The 24,214-nt window shown below is 40.2% G+C and overlaps 1 long non-coding RNA gene across 4 annotated transcripts; it reads left to right on the top strand.

Annotated features, from left to right (window-relative positions):
• Positions 1-6,586: 6,586 nt before the first annotated feature.
• LOC103555658 (uncharacterized) lies at positions 6,587-18,130 on the top strand. 4 transcript variants are annotated; one of them, XR_546039.2, is made up of 5 exons: positions 6,599-6,636; positions 7,136-7,250; positions 7,839-7,904; positions 8,408-8,575; positions 17,852-18,130. It is a non-coding gene; the product is annotated as an uncharacterized lncRNA (long non-coding RNA). The 4 variants fall into 4 exon arrangements; XR_011528415.1 differs by having other exon boundaries at positions 6,628-6,804; XR_011528413.1 differs by lacking the exon at positions 17,852-18,130 and having other exon boundaries at positions 6,587-6,636; positions 8,408-8,898.
• The last annotated feature ends 6,084 nt before the right edge of the window (positions 18,131-24,214 follow it).

The following is a 24,214-nucleotide window of genomic DNA, read 5'->3' on the forward strand; positions in this document are numbered from 1 at the left end:
TCCTTATTGAAAATGCTGTCAGAGTTCTCTGTAAGTGTACTCTGAGTACCACACCTTTTACATTGCTAGAAGGATTCAGAGGACTGTTTCAAAACTGTCATGGTTTTCTCCTCCATACAGATCTGAACTGGAACCATACTCTATAGTGTAGAAGGGAGCCAAGATGTAGTCACCCAAGGCAGATGCAGTTTAAGTTGGAAAAGCATGGAAGAAGAATCTATTAAAAGTGCTGGTTATTGCAGAACTCTGTGTTTATAGAAACTTATCCTTGAGAAGGTACATAATTCATAATGGATAAATTGTTGGGGTTTTTTCCAAATAAGAAAGAAGGATCATTAGCATCTAAATAGAGTCAATACTCATCCAATCCTAATTTCACAGCTCATTTAAACTTTCTTCACCAACTTTTTATCTCCTGGGAAATGTTAATGGTATTTTATGTTGTGTAGCTATAATAACATAATACTATATGTCCTATTATGCAAAAGAACTATAATAGTGTGTGAACCAAATTTTTGTGTTACATATTTTGTCACTGATTTATATTATTAATTTCGGGGGTACTGTATTTCATTTCAGATTGATCTTAATTGGCAAGTACTTTTGACACTTTATAAATATATGGCTCAAATCACATTGCCATATATTTTACATATATTAGCTCATTTAATTTAATTTGCAGTTGTACTAGACACGTCAATCATAGTACCCACTATGCCCTAGCTTCTCCAAGGCAGCTCTGTTTTACTGACTTCATATTGTCTACATTTCCTCAGCCACAGCTAATTGATGAGGCTGGGAGAGAACATGCCACACAAACATGCAGCCTCTCCACGGCTGGCCAAGACACTATGAATCTGCCTGGCGTGAAATGAGAATGTCCTTTCATTTCATTTCACGTTAAGGAATGAGGATTTTGGAAGATTTTGGTTCTCCTTCTTCTAGGAACTTGAACAGGGAAATACTTCAAGAATATGTCAGTGAGAACAGAAGCTAAATAAATGCCTAGAGACAAGAGCCATGAGGGAGAGTCTAGACCAGGGATCAGGAAACTGCAAAGAGCCAAACAGGTTTTGTGGACCACACAGTTTCTGTTGCAACTATTCAACTCTGCCATTGTAGCCAAAAGAGGCCACAGACAACAGTAAGTGAATGAGCATAACTGTGTTCCAATAAAGCTTTATTTACAAAAGCGGATGGCAGGCCCTATTTGGCCCACAGGCTGAAGTTTGACAATTCCTGGTCTAGACCATTAGGTAGGGCCATGGTAGTTCATGGCAGGCAGAAGTGATGAGAAATCAAGAAATATGTAGTAAAGGGAAAATACTGATGGTAGAGAGAAAGAATTGGTAGTTAATGACAGGAAGTACTAGTGGACAGTGAAACAGTCTTGGGGAAGGTGGCCGACTCAAATTAATGGCAGGTACTAGTGAAGATCCACGAAATCCTGCTGAGGGTTCCTGAAGGTTGATTTGGATCTAGTTCCAGTTCTCTTGGGGACTGCTCTTCTGAGAATTGTGGGAGATCTCTGTCTCCTTTTTTGGCCCTAAATAAAATTCAGTGAGTTAAATATATTAACTCCACTTTACAAACAAGAGAACTTAGGTTCAGAGAGGTTAAGTGTTTGCCCAGTCACCCGACTGGTAAGTACCAGTCAGAATAGACACCTAGGTCTTCTGACTCTTAATTCCAGATTGTGTTCCACTGTACCCAAAATCAACAGTTTAGCGCATTTAGAAAGTTGCTACTTAACAAAGCTCTGGGATCTAGGAAGCAAAGATTGCTTTTTGTAAGATAACCATCTATTCATTTGTAAACTTTAAACATCTTCCATAAGGCATACAACTCTGTGCTTTGAATGGAAATTCTGGTACCAAATCTCCCCTGTGATAAATAATCTCCAAAAACAACCACCGTCAGTTCCTCTTTTCCCTGTAGGCACATTCTGCTCCTTATACCAGGAGGTGAAGTCCATTTCCTCTTCTCTTGAATCTGGGCTTCCCTTTTGGCTTCCTTTAACCAATGGGATGTAGAAGTGACATTCTGAGGATTTGAGCCCACGCCTTAAGAGAATTCACAACTTCTGTTCCCTCCTCTTTGACTCCAACCATTATGCTGTTGAGCAAGTCTGGACTAGACACCTGAGCGACCTGAAGAGAAACCCTGGAGGATGAGAAGTCATTTTGGATGTTCCAACCCCTTCTGAGCTCAGATGCATGAGAGATTCCAAGTGAGACCAGCAGGACTACCCGGTCAGAACTCCCCTGAGCTCCAGTCAACTCACAGAATCATGAGAAACGATAAAGTGTTGTTATTTTAAGCCATTGTGTTTTGGGGGTAGGTTATCATGCTGCAATGGATAAGATACCCCATTCTCACTTGAAAAATTGAAATGAATGTAAACTAAATCTAAATAGGAAGTATTTTCCAGAGAATGTTATACAGGGTTTATTTCATGTTCCTTAGAGCTTTTGTTTATTTTGTTTTGTTGAAAAAAGAAGTTTGATAAAAACAGAGTTAAACAAAGTTAAACAGGTTTCCAATGTAGGACTTTGCAGACCTTTTCTCCAATATCGTATTATGAACATTTTCAAACATCCAGAAAAGTTGAAAGAATTACCAAGTGAACACGCATGTACCTACCACCTAGAGTCTATAATTAACAATTTACTATATTTGCTTTATCACCTTTCTATCTATCTATCATCTATCTATATATCTTTATTCATCAAATCCTTTTGTTTTTTTCAAAACTTTTTCTTTGTCTTTTGTTTTTGGATTTTTGATTATCATGTGTCTTGGCATAGATTTCTTTGTCCAGTCATTACAAGCATATTCTCATTTATGTCCCAGAGCACAGTTACAATAGCTGCTTTATAATCTTTGTCTACTAATACCAACATCTGGATCATTTTGAGATGAGTTCCCACTGATTGCCTTTTCTCTTGAATCTGAGCTCCATTTAGTTATTTCTTTGTATGTCTACTAATTTTTATTGTATCCTGGACATTATGAATGGTTGAAGAAACTCTGGGTTTGAATACTCTCAAAAGAGTATTTACTTTTTGTTTTAATAGTCACTTAACTTGGTCAGACTTAAACTGTAAACTCTATTTGCCCGGCAGCAAGCAGCAGCTGAAATCTCCACTCAGTTCTTTTAGATTTGGATGGGTTGCTTGGAGTCTGCCCCATGAGTGTGTAGTTCAGGGTCAGCCAGAGATGTGAGTAGAGTTTATGGGCAGAATTTAGGGATTTCCCTTACGGGCTTTCTTCTTTGTAGGATTCTCCCCTCACTTTCAAGCTGCTGTAGTCACACTGAATTTTGTCCTCTGGTTCTTTAAGCCAGTAAAACTGAGAATTTTCTATTGAGTTTTAGCCTCTTTGCTGTCCAGAGTCCAGGGCCTTCTCCCAGTAAAAACACTTAAAAATGGAAACTTATCCAGTGCCATTCCTTTCTTCCAAATCTAGGCTCTACTTCAATTTCTGCCTGCTTTTCATTGCTTTCCAGTGTCTTCAGTAGTTTTTCAAAAATATTTTTTCCAGAATTTTTAATTGTTATCTGTAGAAGGGTTTGTCGAATAGAACCTACTCCTCCATTACCAGAAGCCAGAACTTTGTAACTCCTTTAACTGCTAATATGTAACATGAATCTCCAAGATAGAGAATATAATACACAGTATTTTACTAAGTGACTTTGACCAGAAAGCTTTTTTTTCTTTTTTAATGGAACAGCTGCAGAATGACTGCTTTGCTTTGGGAAAAGCTGATCAAAGGACAGCCTCAAGGTGCCCTTACAACTTCTCACCAAGTACAGACCTGGCTTATTATCCACTTAGCTTTAATGCTTACCTAATTAAATGCTGTAGAAAACACACCTGCTTTAAATACCTTGCAATTAAAGGTGAGAGTTTGACCTTCATTAAAAGATAAAGATGATAAGGGAGTGATTGTGATCTCCACTTAAAAATGTTTGAGTGTGGAGCCAGCCCTGATGGCCTAATGATTAAAGTTCTGCACTCTCACTGCTTCAATGGCCCGAGTTCGCTTCCCCGGTGCAGAACCACACTACCCATCTGTCGGTTGCCATGCTGTGACAGCAGCTCACATAGAAGAACTAGAAGGATTTATAACTAGTATATACAACCATGCACTGGGGCTTTGGGAGAAAAAAAAAAGAGGAAGATTGGCAACAGATGTTAGCTCAGGGCGAATCCTTTCTTGCAAAGTTAAAAAAAATAATAATAATTTGAGCGTCTAGGTTTGCGCTACTGGACCAGAGAACAGTTCTGAATATGAGGTTGTATTCTGGCAGCTTGACACTTTGAGATGGTAATATAGACAAAATAAATATAAATAAAGATAGGTGCAGGAAGCAATATGCATCACGTGAAGGCAAAGGCGGCTTTTACATGGACTCTGAAAGGCATCTACTACCGACCAATTCAGTACTTTGTCCAAGTGAGCAATCCATTTGCATTTTCACAACTTTTTACCTTTAAATTTTAAACTGTAAAACAATTGGAAAAAACAGTATAATAAACACACATACCCTTCAACAAATTCAACAATTATTTACGTTTGCATTTAGCACATTCACTTTCTCTCTCTCACTCCCTCCCTGACACCGTTTTTAAGGTAAGTTGCAGGCATGATAAGACATCACCCATAGATGCTTCAGCATCTCCTAGGAATAAATTAATTGAATAGCATCTAATATCCACTTGAGGAAAGTATATAGATCTTGTCCCAGATGATGTCTTTGGGATAAGTCAATTTTCCTCTTTAGTACAGAAATCATATCCCTTTTCAGAAAAGAGATGGTAAAATACAAGAGGGAAGGAGAGGGAAAAAAGAAGGAAAAGATCTTGTGAAGCTAATATTGGTTACTAATTTACACTAGTCCTGAAAGTACTATTGTATAGCACAGGATGCAATACAATGCTATTCTAGTATACTACACATCGTTGGTTTAGCAAATTAACTGCTCTAAGTAGTGGTTCCCTGCTAGGCTTAGGACCAATCTCTGCCCTCAAATAGTTTACAGGATGGTCAGGATCTTGTAAAACAGACCCAAATATCATGTACCTTCTCTACCTTGTTAAATTCAGCACCTCCTATAAAACCCAGACCAGGCATCACCTAGAAAAACCCTCTCTGGCTCCTGCTGCTTCTCCTTTGCCCCTGGTCCCACCTTGCCTTGGTCTGGGTGGAGTGTTTCTCCTCAGGGCATTCAAAGAACTGGGTTCCTGCCACTAGTCCATCTTATCAGACTGTACCTGTTGCTCATTGGCGCTCCCTCCCTGATTTCTTTAAGTGTTGGGGAGTTGGAATTTGCTCCTCCAGGCTTATGGTAGGACCAGATAGATATTTGTGGACTGTTTATGAAGGGTTAATCAACAAGATAGGCAGAGTACGATAGCAAGAGAGAGGGTCAGTGGTGGAAAAGAGAACCAGTGTGGGGCAGCAGACCTGGCGGGAGCTGCCCCACTGTGGCTGGACAGTAGGGATTGTTGGCTTGACCCTAGACTGAATTAAATCTCCTTTCCCGGCTCACTGGCATTTTTTCCTAGTCTCTCCCCTCCCTAGTTTCTCAGTGCCCTAACCCTACCATTTCTCTCTCATCGAAACCATTCACATTATCTGGAAAAACACCTCTGGAGCTACAGGCCTAGCCTAGTGCAGCAGCGGCCTCCGTTTGCTCCCGCCATTTGAGCAACCAGCTAGCCTGTCTCTCTACCCTTTACATTTTTTCCAGTCGGCTGGCCAGTTACTCTGTCCTTAGCCAGCACCTTAGAAATCTGGAGATATCTAAGGCATTTCTCCTTTCAGACAGTCTGTTCAGCTTTTTAGGTAGCCCTCTTAGACAAGACCTAAGATGACTTTTCTCTATGTGCCTCCCCTGGGTTTATATCTCTTCTTTAGAGAGATGTGGACTTTCTTGCATGATAATCAGATGCATGAAGAACATGAAGAACTCTTGGAGCCCAGAGAATAAGTCTTTAATTAGAGAACGTTAGGCTTTAGGGAGCTACAAAAGAGGAGGAGGAAGCACAAGCTGAAAAGGGCTCCCCTCACTCACCACAGAGGGACCACCCATTTTGAGGACAGGCAAATTTGGGTGGAGAGGATGCTGGAGAAGTGAAGTGTATTGGGTCCCACAATCTGCCAACCTCTGTTCATATTGGAGGTAGCCCAACATGCTCATCTATATGGCAAATCTGGATAAGAGTATACTCGTTTTTTGTCGAAAAGACAAAGAACTCCTATAAAATTACCCAAAGCCTGTTCATTCAGATCTTACTACAGTGAGGGAGCCAGCTACCACCACTTTCCTCTGGTAGGGACTTGAACGTATGTGAAAGGAGAGTGAGGGTCATAAAGTGAAAGGAGGAAGTCTTACGCCAGTCTTTGATTGCCGAGTGTTCTATCAGGGTGGGAGTCCTGGAAGTGGGGGAGGCTTTCTGATTGACTCTGAAGTCCCTTTGGCAGTCTTTGATTGGTTCATTCTCTACTGCTACATAACTGGGAGCTTTCCAGGCTGTGGGGGGGGGGGGGGGTAGTGTATGTTTCAACCGGAAGGATATCTGTTTCAACCGGAAGGCTATCCGGTCGTCAGCCTCGGGATCAGAATCTCGCGTAAGCAGCTCCTCCGTTTGGTTAATGTTACAGCAGATTATTCTGAAGTCTAGCCCAAATAAATATTTTATATGTACTTATATCAATTGGTATGAATCTATCACATTGAAACTAGACTGAGACTTGTCACCAATTTCCTTGTTGAGAATGAAGGTGAAAAGGAAAAATGTAAGCATTGGATAAATGTTGAATGGGATAAGGTCTGAGGTTCCTCTAAAGTTAAGATTCTGAGGCGATTTCTTGGATAGGCCCCTATTCTGTAGCTCAGGGGCTGAAGGGACTCTGAAGTTGGACTGGATGAACTCCAGAGGACAGCCCCCAGCTCAGCTGTGGCACAAACAGGCAGGTCGTGGTCCTGGGGACACTGAGACCTCTTTCCTCCCTGACTGCGGCCCAGCTGGGGTGAAGGCAGAGAGAGCTGGAAGCATCCTTGCCCTTCCCAGACTCATCCAGCTCCCCTCCTCTTCTATCAGAGTTCATGTTTCCCTCATATCTCTAGCTAGGTGGTCTTGGAGCAGACTGTGGAAGATTCTGGGCCCAGTGAACTCACCTGGAACACTCAGTGAAGGAAGGAAAGTGAAGGAGAGCAGAGGCAAGGGGAATAGTGACAACTTGTAAGTGTGACTTTGTTTACCCAAGAGGGTGCAAAAGTACAAACGTAGCTCAAGTGTGTGCAAGAGTGTGTGGTGATTATGATTCAGGTCCCATGGGATAGAAAAATCATCTCTTTCTTACCTAGCCTTCCACTCCCATTCTCTCTATCTCTGTCTGTCTGTCTATCTGTCTGTCTGTCTGTCTCTCTCTCACACACACACACACACCCCATCCCTCCCTAACATGCAGTTTGCCAGTTTAAATCAGCATGAAAAACTGGATACATGTTTCTTTGCCTCATTAAAAACACTTTTTAAAAATTTTATATCCAATCTCGAAAATTATATTAAATCTGTAAAGTTGTTCTCCTCGTCCCCTGCCCAATTCCCAGATTCCCGACATTCCCAACTACAAATACTTGATTGATTTCAAGAAGGAAACTCACAAGACCTGCAGGTTGTGAAAATCCTTATTCTTCCTTACGGAGAACTAGGAGAGGGGCCCTGACGATCAGGCGGTCAGGTTCCGTTTTCCTTTGGAGCTCTAGCGGATGCTCGCTCCCAGGGGCAGCCCAATGCACACTGTCACTCTCTCTCTCTTATTTCCAGAGCACGGGATTGCAAGCGGGATGAAAGTGGAGACTGAGAATCACTACTACAGTGGCGATCTGAATGGCAAGTCATCTTTAAAGATTTCTTGTCTTTGGAAACAGTGTCCAATAGAGAATGGATAAATACAATGTCATACTGCAAAAAAATTATGTCGTCAAAAATTGTGTTGTAGATGAGTATTTCACAATATGGAAAGATGTTCATAAAATATTAAGTAAAGTAAACGTATATAAAACAATGTATAAATGTGAATGTGCATGCATATATGTGCATATATACGCAACTGAAAGCATACATGCCAATTGGTTAATTAGTTAATAATGGTTGTCTTTGGGGTAGAGTAGAACAATGGGAATTTTAAATTTCCCTCTTTCTGTTTTTTTGGATTTCCTGTAATTAACACGTATTACTTTTATACTGAGGAAAACATTACAAGCACTTAAAAAACATGTATTATCAGAAATCCATCTGCCTGGTTGACATCATCCAAATCTTTGTTTAGTCAAATTTAATAAGAAATCAAAGACAATATTTTAAAACCAAAATAAATGCTTTCTTAACACCAGGAAAGAGGAACCAAAGCATTTGCCAAGAGCCCAACTTGATCAGACACCGACTGGCCTGAGAAACCACTTGCTTTGCCGCGCTGTTGGTCCCCAGATCCCCAGAGGCAGAAACATTCACAAGTCTTCCAAAGGTGATGCAAATTACTGGAAACTGGGCCACGTAGAATGGTAAGAACTGGATAAGACAGGAAGATCCGGATTCTTTAAGAACTCTACCATGGTCAGGAATGTAGCCTTGGACAAGTCACTCTCTATCCTCTACAAAAACAGGCCCTTTCTTATTCACTCGCCAGTTCAATTTTTGAGGCACTCCTGTGTCCATAGGCACTGTTCATAGGTACTGCCCTAGGCTCATGATAGAATGCTATGAGTCTATGTTATTTTACAGACTTGCATCCAATTTAATATATACCATCATTTCTGTCCTTCAGCACAGAATTATCCAGAATTCTCAAAGCTTAAGAGTAGAATAAACCGGTGCTGGCCCCACAGCTGAGTGGTTAAGTTCGTGCGCTCCGCTTCGGCGGCCCAGGGTTTCACTGGTTCAGATTCTGGGCAAGGACATGGCACTGCTCATCAAGCCATGCTGAGGCGGTGTCCCATGTGCCACAACTAAAATATACAACTATGTACTGGGGGACTTTGGGGAGAAGAAGAAAAAAAAAATTTAAAAGAAAAAAAAGAGTAGAGTAAACCTTTTGTAATCTAGATAATGAAGGCTCCGGAAAGGAGAGGCTTTGTAAGGTTGACAAAAGAGACGAAGCTAGGATAAGAGATAAACTGAGTAAAGAGTTAGAGACGGACCAAAGTGGAATCCACCCGACTCAGAAGAGCTTGGGGGCAGGGGGCAAAGGGGAGAAACCCTGAGCAAAAGCAATGGGGAAAATCACAGATCGTGGTGGTAAATTCCCAAGCACAATAATCTCAACACCTTATTTTCCTCATTGTACAATGCACAGCATTCATTATTCTTTTCAGGCAATAACAATCTGTGCTGAACAATGTTTATGTGTTTGCTGTCACTGCAAGAGAGGGAGCGATTAAGCTAAACATCTTTGTTCTTGAAGATCTAATACTGTACATAATGGTTAAGATCATAGGTTTTGATGAATATGGGGAACATGAGCCAAAATCAGTAAAGACTGGTGTATTGTTCCAGAAAAGCTCCACAGACTGTGCACGACCATAAAGGACACAATAGGGTTAGGCAAAGTTATTTTTATACTTCTCCGAAGATATTTAGATACGTTGCTGGGCACAGCAGTCTGTTTTGGTTTTAGCATATTATAATTTGATTGTTTTTCCTCATTGCACAACAATTTTGGGCAATTGCTTCTTTTCCTCATTGCACAACAATGTGCTTACCAAGAAAATTCAAAAAGCTATCAGTAATAAACCAATTATTTAAACCAATAAGCAACTGGAAAACAAACTAGTTGGAACATAAGCACACAGGACATGCACTCACATTCAAAGACATACACACGCAGGCACAGATAAATCTAAGGAAAAGAAATACAAGGTATTCATTAAGGAAGATTGACTACTAATCAGAAATCTAACTATGAGATCAAAAATACCTTTGGGCAAAAGTTGGTGAACACATTCTTTATGAGAGCCCAGACAGCCAAATGTCATTTTATTTAAAGAGCTCCCCTGTGCTCAGTTATCTTAGCTAAATATGAGGCTAGTAAGGTAAACGTGTATTGTATGTCAAACTAGAGGGTGGTTGATAGAAATAAAGAACCTGGTTAGCTGCTTTGTCACAACTGAAGATACTTCTGGCCATTATGACAGTTTGAGTTATTAAATGAACATTAATGGCAAAATAAACTCATTTTCTTTATACAAAAAAATAATAAAGTTCCTTTATTATTTTCATAACCGATATGGCTGATGGGTTCTCTTACTTGTGTTAAGAAGATAGGAAAGTTCAATTAAGATCATATTAATGTTTACTCTTTGGCATCCAGAAATGTGCCATTTGAAGATTTTGGCAGATATTACATGCATGGACAAGTGCTCTGTATATGCTCTAACATTACTAGAGTATTTTGTGTGTGCAAAGACCTAGCAGAAAACTTCTGCCCTTACCTCTCTCTCCTTCACACGTCTACAACTCTGCTTTCCTAAGGAAAATGTTGTAGCATTGTAATGCTTTATGAGTTGTATGTTACATATTATATATTTAAATATGTAAAGTATACTTTATGGTCCAAAGCCTTATCACTTACTAATTGTAAGACCTTCAGCAGGTCAGTCTCTCTAAAGTACAGCTTCTGCATCCCTAAAATGGAGCTAAGAGTATCTTTTTATCAGTGATTAAAAAAAAAAAATTTTTTTTTGAAGATTGGCCCTGAGCTAAGATCTATTGCCAATCTTTTTTTTCTTTCTCTTCTTCTTCTTCTCCCCAAAGCCCCCAAGTCCATAGTTGTATATTCTAGTTGTAGGTCCTTCTAATTCTGCTATGTGGGATGCCGCCTCAGCATGGCTTGATGAGCAGTGCTAGGTCTATGCCCAGGATCCAAACTGGTGAAACCCTGGGCCATCAAAGTGGAGCATGCGAACTTAACCGCTTGGCCATGGGGCTGGCCCCTAATTTTTTATTTTATTTTATTGAGGTCACAATCTTTTACAACATTGTGAAATTCCAGTTGTACATTATTATTTGTCAGTCACCATATATGTGCCCCTTTACCCCTTATGTGCACCCCCAACCCACTTCCCCTCTGGTAACCAATAATCTGCTCTTTTCATCCATGTGTTTGTTATCTTCCACATATGAGTGAAGTCATACTGTGTTTGTCTTTCTCTGTCTGGCTTATTATGCTTAGTATAATACCCTCAAGGTCCATCCATGTTGTTGCAAATGGGATGATTTTGCCTTTTTTATGGCTGAGTAGTATTCCATTGTGTGTCACATCACATCTTCTTTATCCATTCATCAGTTGGTGGGCACTTAGTTTGCTTCTGTGTCTCGGCTATTGTGAATAATGCTGCGATGAATGTAGGGGTACATAAGTCTCTTTGAATTGTTGATTTCAAATTCTTTGGATAAATACCCAGTAGTGGAATAGCTGGGTGGTATGGTATTTCTATTTTTAATTTTTTGAGAAATCTCCATACTGTTTTCCATAGTTGCTGCACCAGTTTGCATTCCCACCATCAGAGTATGAGGGTTCTGTTTTCTCCACATCCTCTCTAACATTTGTTATTTTTTGTCTTGGTGATTATAGCCATTCTAACAGGTGTAAGGTGATATCTCATTGTAGTTTTGATTTGCATTTCCCTGATGATTAGTGATGTTGGATATCTTTTCATCTGCCTAGTGGCCATCTGTATATCTTCTTTGGAAAAATGTCTGTTCATATCCTCTGCCCATTTTTTGATCAGGTTGTTTGTTTTTTTGTTGTTGAGTTGTATGAGTTCTTTATATATTTTGGAGATTAACCCCTTGTCAGATATATGATTTGCAAATATTTTCTCCCAGTTGGTGAGTTGTCTTTTCATTTTGTTCATGATTTCCTTTGCCTTCCAGAAGCTCTTTAGTCTGATGAAGTCCTATTTGTTTATTTTTTCTTTTGTTGCCCTTGCCTGAGTAGACGTGGTATTCAAAAAGATCTTTCTAAGACCAGTGTCAAAGAGTGTACTGCCTGTATTTTCTTCTAGAAGCTTTATGGTTTCACGTCTTACCTTCAAGTATTTAATCCATTTTGAATTAATTTTTGTATATGGTGAAAGATAATGATCTACTTTCACTCTTTTGCATGTGGCTGTCCAGATTTCCTGACACCATTTGTTGAAGAGACTTCCCTTGTATGTTCTTAGCTCCTTTGTTGAAGATCAGCTGTCCATAGATGTGTGGTTTTATTTCTGGGCTTGCAATTCTGTTCTATTGATCCCTGTGTCTGTTTTTGTACTAGTACCATACTGTTTTATACTATAACTTTGTAATATATTTTAAAGTCAGGAATTGTGATGCCTCCAGCTTTATTTTTTTTCTCAGGATTGCTTTAGCTATTTGCAGTCTTTTGTGCCACATATGAATTTTAGGATTCTTTGTTCTATTTCTGTGAAGAATGTCATTGGAATTCTGATTGGGATTGCATTGAATCTGTAGCTTGCTTTAGGTAGTATGGGCATTTTAACCTATGTTTATTCTTCCAATCCATGTGCATGGAATATCTTTCTATTTCTTTATGTCATCATGAATTTCTTTCAATAATGTCTTATAATTTTCACTGTATAGGTCTCTCATCTCCTTAGTTAAATTTATTCCTAGATATTTTGTTCTTTTTGTTGTGGTTGTAAATGGCATTCTATTCTTGAGTTTTCTTTCTGTTAGTTCATTATTAGAGTGTAGAAGTGCAACTGATTTTTATAAGTTGATTTTGTCCACTGCAACTTTGCTATAGTTGTTGATTATTTCTAATAGTTTTCCAATGGGTTCTTTAGAGTTTTCTATATATATAATCATGTCATCTGCAAACAGTGAGAGTTTCACTTCTTCCTTGCCCATTTGGATACCTTTTATTTCTTTTTCTTGTCTAATTACTCTGGCCAAAACCTCCAGTACTATGTTCAATAAGAGTGGTGAGAGTGGGCACCCTTGTCTTGTTCCTCTTCTCAGAGGGATGGCTTTCAGTTTTCCCCCATTGAGTATGATATTGGCAGTGGGTTTGTCATATATGGTCCTTATGATGTTGAGGTACTTTCCTTCTGTACCCATTTTATTGAGAATTTTTATCCTAAATTGATGTTGGATCTTGTCAAATGCTTTCTCTGCATCTGTTGAGATGATCATGTGATTTTTGTTCCTTGTTTGTTAATGTGGTGTGTCACATTGATTGATTTGTGGATGTTGAACCATCCCTGAATCCCTGGTATAAATCCCACTTGATCGTGGTGTATGATCCTTTTAATGTATTACTATATTCGGTTTGCCAATAATTTTTTGAGGATTTTTGCATCTATGTTCATCAGCAATATTGGCCTGTAATTTTCCTTCTTTGTGTTGTCCTTGTCTGGCTTTGGGATCAGGGTGATGTTGGCCTCATAAAATGTGTTAGGAAGTGTTCCAACTTCTTCAATTTTTTGGAATAATTTGAGAAGGATAGATATTAACTCTTCTTTGATTGTTTGGTAGAATTCTCTGCCATCTGGGTAGGCTTCTCACCGTCTGTGCCTGGACTTTTATTTTTCAGGAGGTTTTTGATTACTGTTTCAGTCTCTTTACTTGTGATTGATCTATTCAGATTCTGTATTTCTTTTTGATTCAGCTTTGGGAGATTGTATCAGTCTAAGAATTTATCTATTTCTTCTAGATTGCCCAATTTCTTGGCATATAGTTTTTCATAATATTTGCTATAATCCTTTGTATTTCTGTGGTATCCATTGTAATTTTTCCTCTTTCACTACTAATTTTATTTATTTGAGCCTTCTCTCGTTTTTTCTTAGTGAGTCTGGCTAACGATTTGTCAATTTTGTTTATCTTCTCAAAGAACCAACTCTTAGTTTCATTGATCCTTTCAACTGGTTTTTTTTTTTGGTTTCAATTTCATCTATTTCTGCTGTAATTTTTATTATTTCCCTCCTTCTGCTGACTCTGGGCTTTGTTCTTCTTTTTCTAGTTCTCTTAGGTGTATTTTAAGGTTGCTCATTTGAGATTTTTCGTATTTGTTAAGGTGGGCCTGTATTGCTATGAATTTCCTTCTTAGGACTGCTTTTGCTGCATCCCATATGATTTGGTATGGTGTATTTTTATCTTCATTTGTCTCCAGATATTTTTTGATTTCTCCTTTTATTTCTTCAATGATCCATTGGTTGTTCAGTAACGTGTTGTTTAGTCTCCACATATTTGTCACTTTCCCAACATTTTTCTTGTAGTTTATTTCTAGTTTCATATCATTATGATCAGAAAAGATGCTTGATATGATTTCAGTCTTCATAAATATATTGAGATTTGCCTTATTTCCCAACATATGGTCTATCTTTGAGAATGTTCCACGTGCACTTGAGAAGAATGTGTATTCTGCTGATTTTGGATGGAATGTTCTATATATCTATTAACTCCATCTGTTCTAGTTTTTCATTTAGTTCCACTATTTCCTTGTTGATTTTCTGTCTCGATGATCTATCCATTGATGTAAATAGGATGTTAAGGTCCCCTACTATTATTGTGTTGCTGTTAATATCCTCTATTAGGTCAATTAATAGTTGCTTTATGTACTTTGGTGCTCCTGTGTTAGGTGTATATGTATTTATAAGTGTTATGTCCTCTTGGTGAAGTGTCCCTTTTATCATCATATACTGTCTCTCTTTGTCTCTCATTGCCTTTTTTTTTTATCTTGAGGCCTACTTTGTCTGATATAAGTACAGCAGCACCTGCTATCTTTTGTTTGCCGTTAGTTTGGAGTATCATCTTCCATCCCTTCACTATAATCCTGTGTTTGTCTTTAGAGCTGAGATGTGTTTCATGGAGGCAGCATATTGTGGGGTCTTGTTTTTTAATCCATCCAGCTACTCCATCTTTTTTTTTTTTTTTTTTGGTGAGGAAGATTGTCCCTGAGCTAACATCTGTGCCAGTCTTCCTCTATTTTGTATGTGGGATCTGCCACAGCATGGCTTGATGAGTGGTGTGTATGTTTGTGCCTCGGATCTGAGCCTGAGAACCCTGAGCCACCAAAGCAGAGCACGCAAAGTTAATCACTATGCCCCTGAGCCAGCACCCACTGTGTGTCTTTCAATTAGAGAATTCAATCCATTTACATTTAGAGTGGTTACTGATATATGAGGGCTTAATGCTGCCATTTTATCACTTGTTTCCCAGTTGTTCTGTATTTTCCTTGTTTCTTGTCTCATGTATTTTAGACTGCTAATTCAGTTTGGTGACTCTCTATGATGGTTTTCTTAATTTTCTCTTTATTTATCATTTGTGTCTTTGTTCTAATTTTTTGTTTAGTGGTTACCACGAGGTTTGTACAAAAGATCACATAGATGAGATAATTTTCTAATAGCCTCTTATTTTCTCAATCTAAGCAGACTCCATCCCTTTCCTCTTCCCCATCTAAGTTATTGTTGTCACAACTTATTCCATTTTGTGTTATGAGTTTGTGGTTAAAATTAAGTGATTATATTTATTCTTGATGTTTTTCTTCCCTTTATCTTTTTTTGAGGGGGTGAGGAAGATTGGCCCTGAGCCATCATCCATTGACAAACTTCTTCTTTTTGCTTGAGAAAGTCTGTCCCTGAGCTAACAGCTGTGGCAATCTTCCTCTGTTTTGTATGTGGGACACTGCCACAGCATGGCTTCATGAGCAGTGTATAGGTTCCTGCCTGGGATCTGAACCTGTGAACCCCATGCTGCTGAAGTGGAGTGTGTGCACTTAATTCTATGCCACTTGGCCAGTCCTTCCTTCCCTTTATCTTTAATGTTATAACTAAGTGTCTGCTAACCTGTTTTGATAGAGAGTTGCAATTTTCTGATTTTGTCTGCCTATTTATCTCCTTGTTCAAGGCTTTGTAAACCCTTTCTCTTTTTTCCAGGTGTGAGGGCCTTCCTGATCATTTCTTGTAGGGGGAGTCTTGTGGCAATGAACTCCCTCAGCTTTTGTTTATCTGGGAAAGTTTTTATTTCTCCATCATATCTGAAGGATATTTTCACTGGATAGAGCGTTCTTGGCTGAAAGTTTTGTCTTTCAGAATTTTGAATATATTATTCCACTCTCTCCTAGCCTGTAAGGTTTCTGCTGAGAAATCCACTGAAAGCCTAATAGTGGTTTCTCTGTAGATTATTTTCTTCTGCCTTGCTGCCCTTAATATTTTTCCTGTGTAATTGACTTTTGCCAGATTTACTACTATACGCCTTGGAGAAGGTATTTTTACATTGATGTAATTAGGAGTTCTATTAGCTTCTTCCTTTACAAGTAATTCCAGTTCCTTCCCCAGGTTTGGGAAATTCTCAGCTATTATTTCTTTGAACAAGCTCTCTGCTCCTTTTTGCCTCTCTTCTCCCTCTTGAACACCTATAATTCTTATGTTGCATTTCCTAATTGAATCAGATATTTCTTAGAGAATTTCTTCATTTCTTTTTAGTCTTAGTTCTCTCTCCTCCCCCATCTGAAGCATTTTTATATTTCTGTGCTCTAATTTGCTAATTCTTTCCTCCATAACATCAGCTCTATTATTTAAGGACTCCAGATATTTCTCTGTGTTGTCCATCTCCAACATTTCTGATTGGTTTTTCTTTATAGTTTCAATCTCTTTTTGAAGAATTCCCTCTGTTCATTAATTCTATTCCTGATTTCATTGAACTGTCTTTCTGAGTTTTCTTGTAACTCATTAAGTTTTTTTATGATAGCTATTTTGAATTTTCTGTCATTTAGATTGTAAATTTCTGTATCTTCAGGGTTGATTTCTGGATGTTTGTCTTCTTCCTTCTGGTCTGGAGTATTAATATACCTTTTCATACTATTTGATGGGGTGGATTTGTGCCTTTGCATAGTGATAATATGTGGTTGCAGATTCCACTGCCACTACTGGGGACAGACAGGAGCTGTGTATTCTGAATCCCCTATGATTCCTGGCAGCTGTGCCTGCCTGAGCCTGGCTTGTTCCTTGGGACCACAGCAGAACTTTAGGCTCTCCCACTGAATGGGAAAGTGATCATAAAGGGGCTCAAAGCCGCCGCTGCCTGCTCCTACAGTCCCACCAAGGTGCGCTCCCACCTTTGAGGCTGCAGTGGTACTATAGGCACTCACAGTAGCTGGGAAGTCATTTGCCTGGGTGCACAGATCCACTGCTGCCTTTACCTAGGTCTCACCAGCCCTTGTGCTTGCTGGGCAGGGCCTCTCCACTGGGTTAGAGCCTGGGCCACTCCCTGGGACCATGGCAGCACTGTGAGCTCTCCCACCAGGCAGGAAAGCAATCACGTGGGGGCTCCGGGCTTCCATCACCTGTTCCTGCAGTCATGCTCATGCATCCTCCCACCCTCAGGGCTGCAGCAGTACTATGGGCACTCCAGCTGGGAGAGGAGTTGCACGCATGCACAGGGCTGCTGGGGGTTCAGAGAGGGCTCACCTATCTCCGCCACCTCCCCAGGGATAGTCCATCCACCTTCAGATGTATAGCTGTACAGGTCTCTCAGGCATCCTGTTGTGCTGTGTGGGTATCCTCTGTTGATCAATGAACGTCCATTTAGTTGTAGTTCAAAAGCCGAGAGGTAAAGGGAACAGCTCACTCTGTCATGTTGCTGACGTCACTCTCCATGGTTTTAAAACTGGTCCTCTAATTCTTTGATATTCTTCCCTTCAAAGGTGGAGTACAATTCTCCTCTCCTTAAATATGGGCCAGACTTAGTGACTCACTTTTAAAGAACAGAATGTGGCAGAAATCATACTATGTGACTTCTGAGACTAGGTTCCCCCTGGCTTTCTCTCTTGGAAGGCTTGCTCTTGGAACCCAACCACCTCACCATTTGGTGAAAAAGCCAAGGCGCCACATGGAAGTGTCACATGTAGGATTCCAAAAACAGTGCCAGATGAGCTCCCAGCTGACAGCCAACATCAGCCACCAGACGTGTGAGTGAGTTTTCAGATTATTCGAGCCCCCAATCTTCAAGCCACCTCAGCTGACACTGAGTAAAACAGAGACATACTGTATCCTCCGAGTTCTTCCAAAATTGTAGATTAATGAGCAAATAGATGTTATTATTGTTTTAAGCCATTAAGTTTTGGAATGATTTGTTTGCAGCCACAGATAACCATAACAAAAGCCAAAAACATGTAGCAATGACTTCAGGACTGGGCAGCAGGCAGAATTTGGGAGTGTCTTCCAGAGACTGTTAGTGGAAGCTTCATGGTTCTTCAAGAAGTTATTGATAAGGGTTGACAAGAAAGTGAGGAGAATGTTATTGGGAGTTGTCACGTATGGGGAGAAAGGTTAGCACTGTCCGCTGTGGTAACATGGAAGATGGAAAATATGCCAAAGTAACTGAATGACCTATCTAAGGAGATTTTCAGGAAGAGCACTGAAGGTGCTGCCTGGTTATTCTCACTGACCATAGTAAAACGCAAGAGGAAAAGGGTAAGCTAAAGAAAGAACCATTAAATATATAGGAGCCAGGAATGCTGGGTTTGAAAATGATTTCTCCTTCCTCACCTCTCCACATGGCAAAAGAAATGACTTCCAGGTGAAGATCAAATCCAGAGCGGTGTCAGGAAAACACGGTCCAAAGGTGAAGCCAGGGGTGTGACCATACAATTCTTTTTAAGACCTCGGCAAGTTTTAAGGTGTTGCTTCTTAGACCCCACCCAGCATACGAAAGGCCTACAAATTGTAAGGATGTTATCACACAGCAGCTTTGGAGAGTCTAAGCTAGAGAAGAGCTACCCGAGATTTGTGGGTGTGGCTTTTGCCTAATGGAGTTGGTTATGAATTGATTCATAAGAAGCCTAAGTTTTTTTAAAGAATTATAATCAGCTTAGACTGAATGGTATACTCAGGCCTTTGGCTTCCCAGACTTGTAAGGACAGGAAGCAGCCTGAGAGAACTACTCAGCTGCAAAGATGGGCTACTTTTAGTGGAGAAAGAAGAATGACTCAAAGGGTGGAACCAAGAGCCCAGTGGGTGGAGCCAAAAGCTATGCTGAACAACATCCAGGTGGTAGGACTGAATCCTAATCAAGGAACTAGCAACACATGCTCAGGTGGACTTCAGAACTGCTGTGTACCAGTGAGTGCTGTGTGCCTCCTGTTTTCCCCCATTTTTAACAGAAGGGTTTATAGTGGTTATTCTGTAGTTGTCCTACCTCTGTATTTTGGGGGTGGTGGGAAGATGGCTTGTCTCTTGGTTCACAGGTCTTCAGATTGAGAGGGGCTGCACTCGGGAACAGTATCCAAGGGGCCTCAGCTGCTCCTGGACCTGATTTACATGTCCAGATCATGGACCTCAAGCCTGAGGCTATAGTAGATACAAAGTTTAAGGGGTCTAGAGAGAGGGGAGTAAGTATATGTTACATGTAGGGGAAAATGTAAAGAATTTATGTCCAGTGGGGTAATTGTGATAGTCTTAAAACTTGTCCACAAGTTACTTGAAATTCTTCTCAGCAAAAGGCGGAGCCTAATTCCCCTTCTCTTGAATAGTGGTTGGGCTCAATAACTTGCTTCTAACAAGCAGAAAGTGGCAGAAGCCATCCTGTATGATCTCTCAGATGAGATCACAAAAGAGGAGGCAGCTTTTGCCTCGTTTCTTTTCTCTTGGGGTGTTTGCCTTTGGAAGCCAGCCACCATTGTGGGAGGAAGCCAAGCAGCCCCGTGGAGCAGCCATGTGTAGGTGTTCTGGCCCCAGCCTCAACTAAGGCCCTGCTGACAACCAGCATCAACCAGCAACCTGTGAGTAAGAGTTTTCAGATGGTCCCACCCTCCAGTGTCCAGCCACCCCAGATGACACCACAGGGAAGCAAAGATAATCTGTCCTTGCCAAGCCCTGCTCGAATTACAAATTCATGAGAAAAATAAATGCCGTCATTGTTTTAAGGCACTAGGTTTTGGGATTGGTTTGTTATGCAGCAACAGGTAACCAGATGTTGATATGCAAATACCTACTAGAAATAGCCGCATATCTAAATAGAACCTGGAAACTGTTATAACATTTCATGCATTATTAATTACAATTACTTTATCATCCTCGGCTTCATCACTAACTCTGGGGCCTTTAGTAGGTCAGTCTCCTGAGCTTCAGTTTCTGCAAGTGTAAGATGGAAATGAAAATACTTGTCTTTTTATATAACAACAAGGAAAATGATGATATATTGTAGGTTCTAAAACTACATTCAAATGACTACAACTATAAAAATATGCAGATGAAAAACAGATAGAATAGGTTAGTGGGCTTAAAAGTAATTTTTCCTTCCATTTCCCAGACTTCTGTAAGATTATTTACTTTAGTAATCAAAACAATCTAAGTGTTTAAAAACTCCCTTTGTGCATTCCGAGCCCAAACCCAGGGATTGGGTCGGTGTTATTGCCTCTCGCTGACCTCCTTGCTGGTTAATCAGATAAAATGGCGTGGAAGAGAAACAGGGACAAAACAGCATCCTGTTCCTTCGAGTTTGGGGATCAATAGAGGATTGATTCCAGAGCCCAGATTTCCTGCCTCCCCAACCAGCGCATGCAGCATTCTGTTCCCCTGTAGCCTCTCAATACTAGCTAGTTTTCTCCTACATGGGCGAAGCATTAGAACCAATGCCACATGAAATGCCCTTTATTTAAATGACCAGAAGTCCTAGCTATCAGAGCTTAGTGGCCATATAAGCCAACGGTCAGGGGAGTTGGTCAAAATGCATGGAGTGGCAACCTGCCTCCACCACATATTTTCTGGGGTCCTAACAGCTGTAAGTAAGGGTCTTGGGAGGAGATCATCCTGGCTTACACAGGTGGGACCTAAATCCAAGACAAGTGTCCTTATAAGAGAAGAAGACACAGAGAGCAGAAGGCTATGTGAAGACGGAAGCAGAGATGAGAGTTGTGTAGCTACAAACCAAGGAACGTCTGGACCCACCAGAAGCTGGAAGAGGCAAGGAACAGATTCTCCCTGAGAGCTCCAGAGGGAGTACAGCCCTGCAGACACTTTGATTTCAGACTTCTGGCCCTCAGAAGCGTGAGAGAATAAATTTCTGTTGTTTTAAGCCATGAAGTTTGTGGTAATTTGTTATGGCAGCCCTAGGAGACTAATGTAATGGATGAATCCCACAATCATAACATTGAAGGAAAAAAAAATTCAAGTTACAGGAAAAAACTCATTTAAATAAAGTATTAAAAACAGATACTTTGTATGGTTTATGGATACATTTGTTTTGATAAAAGCATAAAGAAACAAATGGGAAAGATAAACACCAAATTTAGGGGCATGGAAACTGTGAGGTGATGGGGAGGAAAGAGACACAATGAGGATACACAAAGGGCTTCGCTTGTGTTGATAATTTTGTGTTTCTCAAGCTGAGTGGTAGGGTCAAACATGATCATATTTTTATACCATTATGTAGGACTGAACTATTTCATAATAATTAAACTTAAAATTTAAAAGGAAAAAGAAAAAGGACCAGAAGGAGGGTTGAAGCACCTTGAAGATGGAGAACTTCTTTCCTGGATAACATGTGAGCTTTCAGATGTCAGCCAGAGCAACATGAGTCGGTGCATATGTATCTCCTGATACTTAATAAGCAGATGAAAATCACTTTGTTAATATTCAGCGTTCTGATGTCATTTATAAATAATTCCAATAGTAACCTTTTTCTTTGGAAAAACACCTGTACAGTGCCGACTCTGATTACTCCCTGTGGATATTGCTTAGCTAAAAATTAATATATCATACCTTCAAGAATGACAGACTGTGGGCTGGAATAAGAGAAAACAGTAATTTATATGATGGCGTAATTACTGGAGGATCCGGGTCGTATTTACTGATTTTCTTCTTCTTTGTTCTCAAGCCAACAAAATTATTGAGTCCACATTCCAAGAGTCCTTTATTATCCTTAATCTTAGGTTGTCCATCAAAAACAATACGGTTGTGGATTAATAAACACCGCAAACCGGTAATAACCTGCACAGGCCCTTCGTCTTTCGAGGTACTAAGGGAGCTCAGCTGAGGCATTACCAAAGCGCGACTGACTAGCCGGGCTGCGGGGCTCTCGCTCCCTTGGCGCGGCTGAGGCCGCCTCCCTGGCTGCACTACCTGGAATATCCACGAGGTGGCAGCAACTCCACGGCTGCCAACCAGTGGCCTCCAAGGGCAACCGAGGCCGCCATTGACTTCCTCATCACCAAGAGGGAGGTTCTGGTTTCAAAGTCAGATTTGGTTGACTCGTTCAGTGCGGGATTTAGAGAAACATCGTGACCATCTTCAATTAAAAATTATTCAGGTTTAATCACAACTGACATAAAACAATAATTTGATATCTAGCATAAGCGGCCTCATATTCTTTTTTTTTCTCTTTTTTTCGGTACACTTGATGGTGAAATGATTTATTATTTTAAAAACATGCCTATTTCCCAAAGTGCAGTAGGCATGTGAATAATTTTAAATAAGCAGACATATATTTATACTGTGAAGGTACAGAGGAAGTCAACATCTACAATATTCAGAGAAAGTCTTTCAAACAATTTACATTTATAAAGGGCAGAGTCATTTAACAGCAGGTAAATTACAGCTGGTTCCAATGGTCTCTTCTCATAGGGCACAACTGCTAAAATCCAGATACAAATGGGAAATGTCACATCAAGTCTCCAGTTTGCTTACTCTGTCTTATAGTGTCCAGGTTCGGAAGCTCTGAACCCTTTAGCATCTAAGCCCCTCAAAGGATGATTAGATAGTGGTCCTCAGAAATTTCTGAGCTGACATTGCCTCATTTTCAATAAAGAAAGACTCTTTCACATCCCTCAGATGTAAACATTCTAAGCATGCTTGAAATGTGTAAAGAAAAAGACAGAACCACAAACCAGAAAAATACCTTCTCTGAACGTAAATGTGGGACTCTAGAAACAATGTGTTAACATAAAGAGCACTGGCTTTAGAGTCCAGGAACACAGATTTGAGCCGTTTCCCTAAGGAACTGTGGCATCTGGGATGTCTCTTCTCTGTAACGGACTTAATACCTCTCTTACTGACCTCCTGGGTTACTCTGAGATTCAAATGGAACAAAGAATCTAGATGCTCAATAAATGTTGAATATTGTTGAATAAAATGATGGTGAGATGACTTTAAAAGTTGTACTTTAGAGGTCTGCCCAGTGGCACGGTGGTTAAGTGTGCATATTCTGCTTCTCTGTGGCCAGGGGTTCGCAGGTTCGGATCCCGCTTGGCAAAAAGCCATGCTGTGGTAGGCATCCCACATGTAAAGTAAAGGAAGATGGGCACGGATGTTAGCTCAGGGCCGGGCTTCCTCAGCAAAAAGAGGAGGATTGGCAGTAGTTAGCTCAGGGCTAATCTTCCTTAAAAAAAAAAAAGTTGTACTTTAATAAACAACCCAAAGTGTTTTGTAACTAAGATAGTGTAAATGGTTTTCAGAAATGAACTAACTATGAATATTTTTCCATGCATACTGAGCAGTGGTTCTCAACTCTGGGAAGCTTTTACAAATTCCCAGTGCCCAAGATTTTCGGGGTGGAAACCAGCCATCATTTTTGTATGGCTGTTTAGTTGTTTGGCTGGTTGTTTTAAGCTCCCCAGGTGATAATAACCCGCAGCCAGGAATGAGAACCGCTGCTCCAGTGTAAAAGTAAGTTAGTGTCATTGGCGAACATTGGCGATAATTGAATCAGAGTAGAAATGAGTTTCTAGATGAAAGAAATTTCTACTATTTACAGCCAGAAATACAAGGCTGTGTTTTGATCACTTTTCTTTATGACACTCTTCTTTTTCTCTTTGTACAAAAGAAATAGTGCTTGATGCAGAAAATGTGAAAAGCACAGTGAAAATAAAATTTTTAAAAAAGCCACTCTAAATCTGTAACCACTTTAACACAATGGGGCATGTGCTTGCAACTTTTTTTTCTTGTGTGTATATGTATATTATTTATTTATTTATTTGAGGAAGACTAGCCCTGAGCTAACATCTGCCAATCCTCCTCTTTTTGCTGAGGAAGACTGGCCCTGAGCTAGCATCTGTGCCCACCTTCCTCTACGTTATACATGGGATGCCTACTACAGCATGGCTTGACAAGCGGTGCCATGTTTGCACCCGGGATCCGAACCAGCGAACCCCAGGCCGCCAAAGCGGAATGTGTACACTTAACTGCTGCGCCACCGGGCCG

This window comes from Equus przewalskii, chromosome 17 (genome assembly GCF_037783145.1).
Source record: "Equus przewalskii isolate Varuska chromosome 17, EquPr2, whole genome shotgun sequence".
In the NCBI taxonomy this organism is placed as follows: Eukaryota; Metazoa; Chordata; class Mammalia; order Perissodactyla; family Equidae; genus Equus; species Equus przewalskii.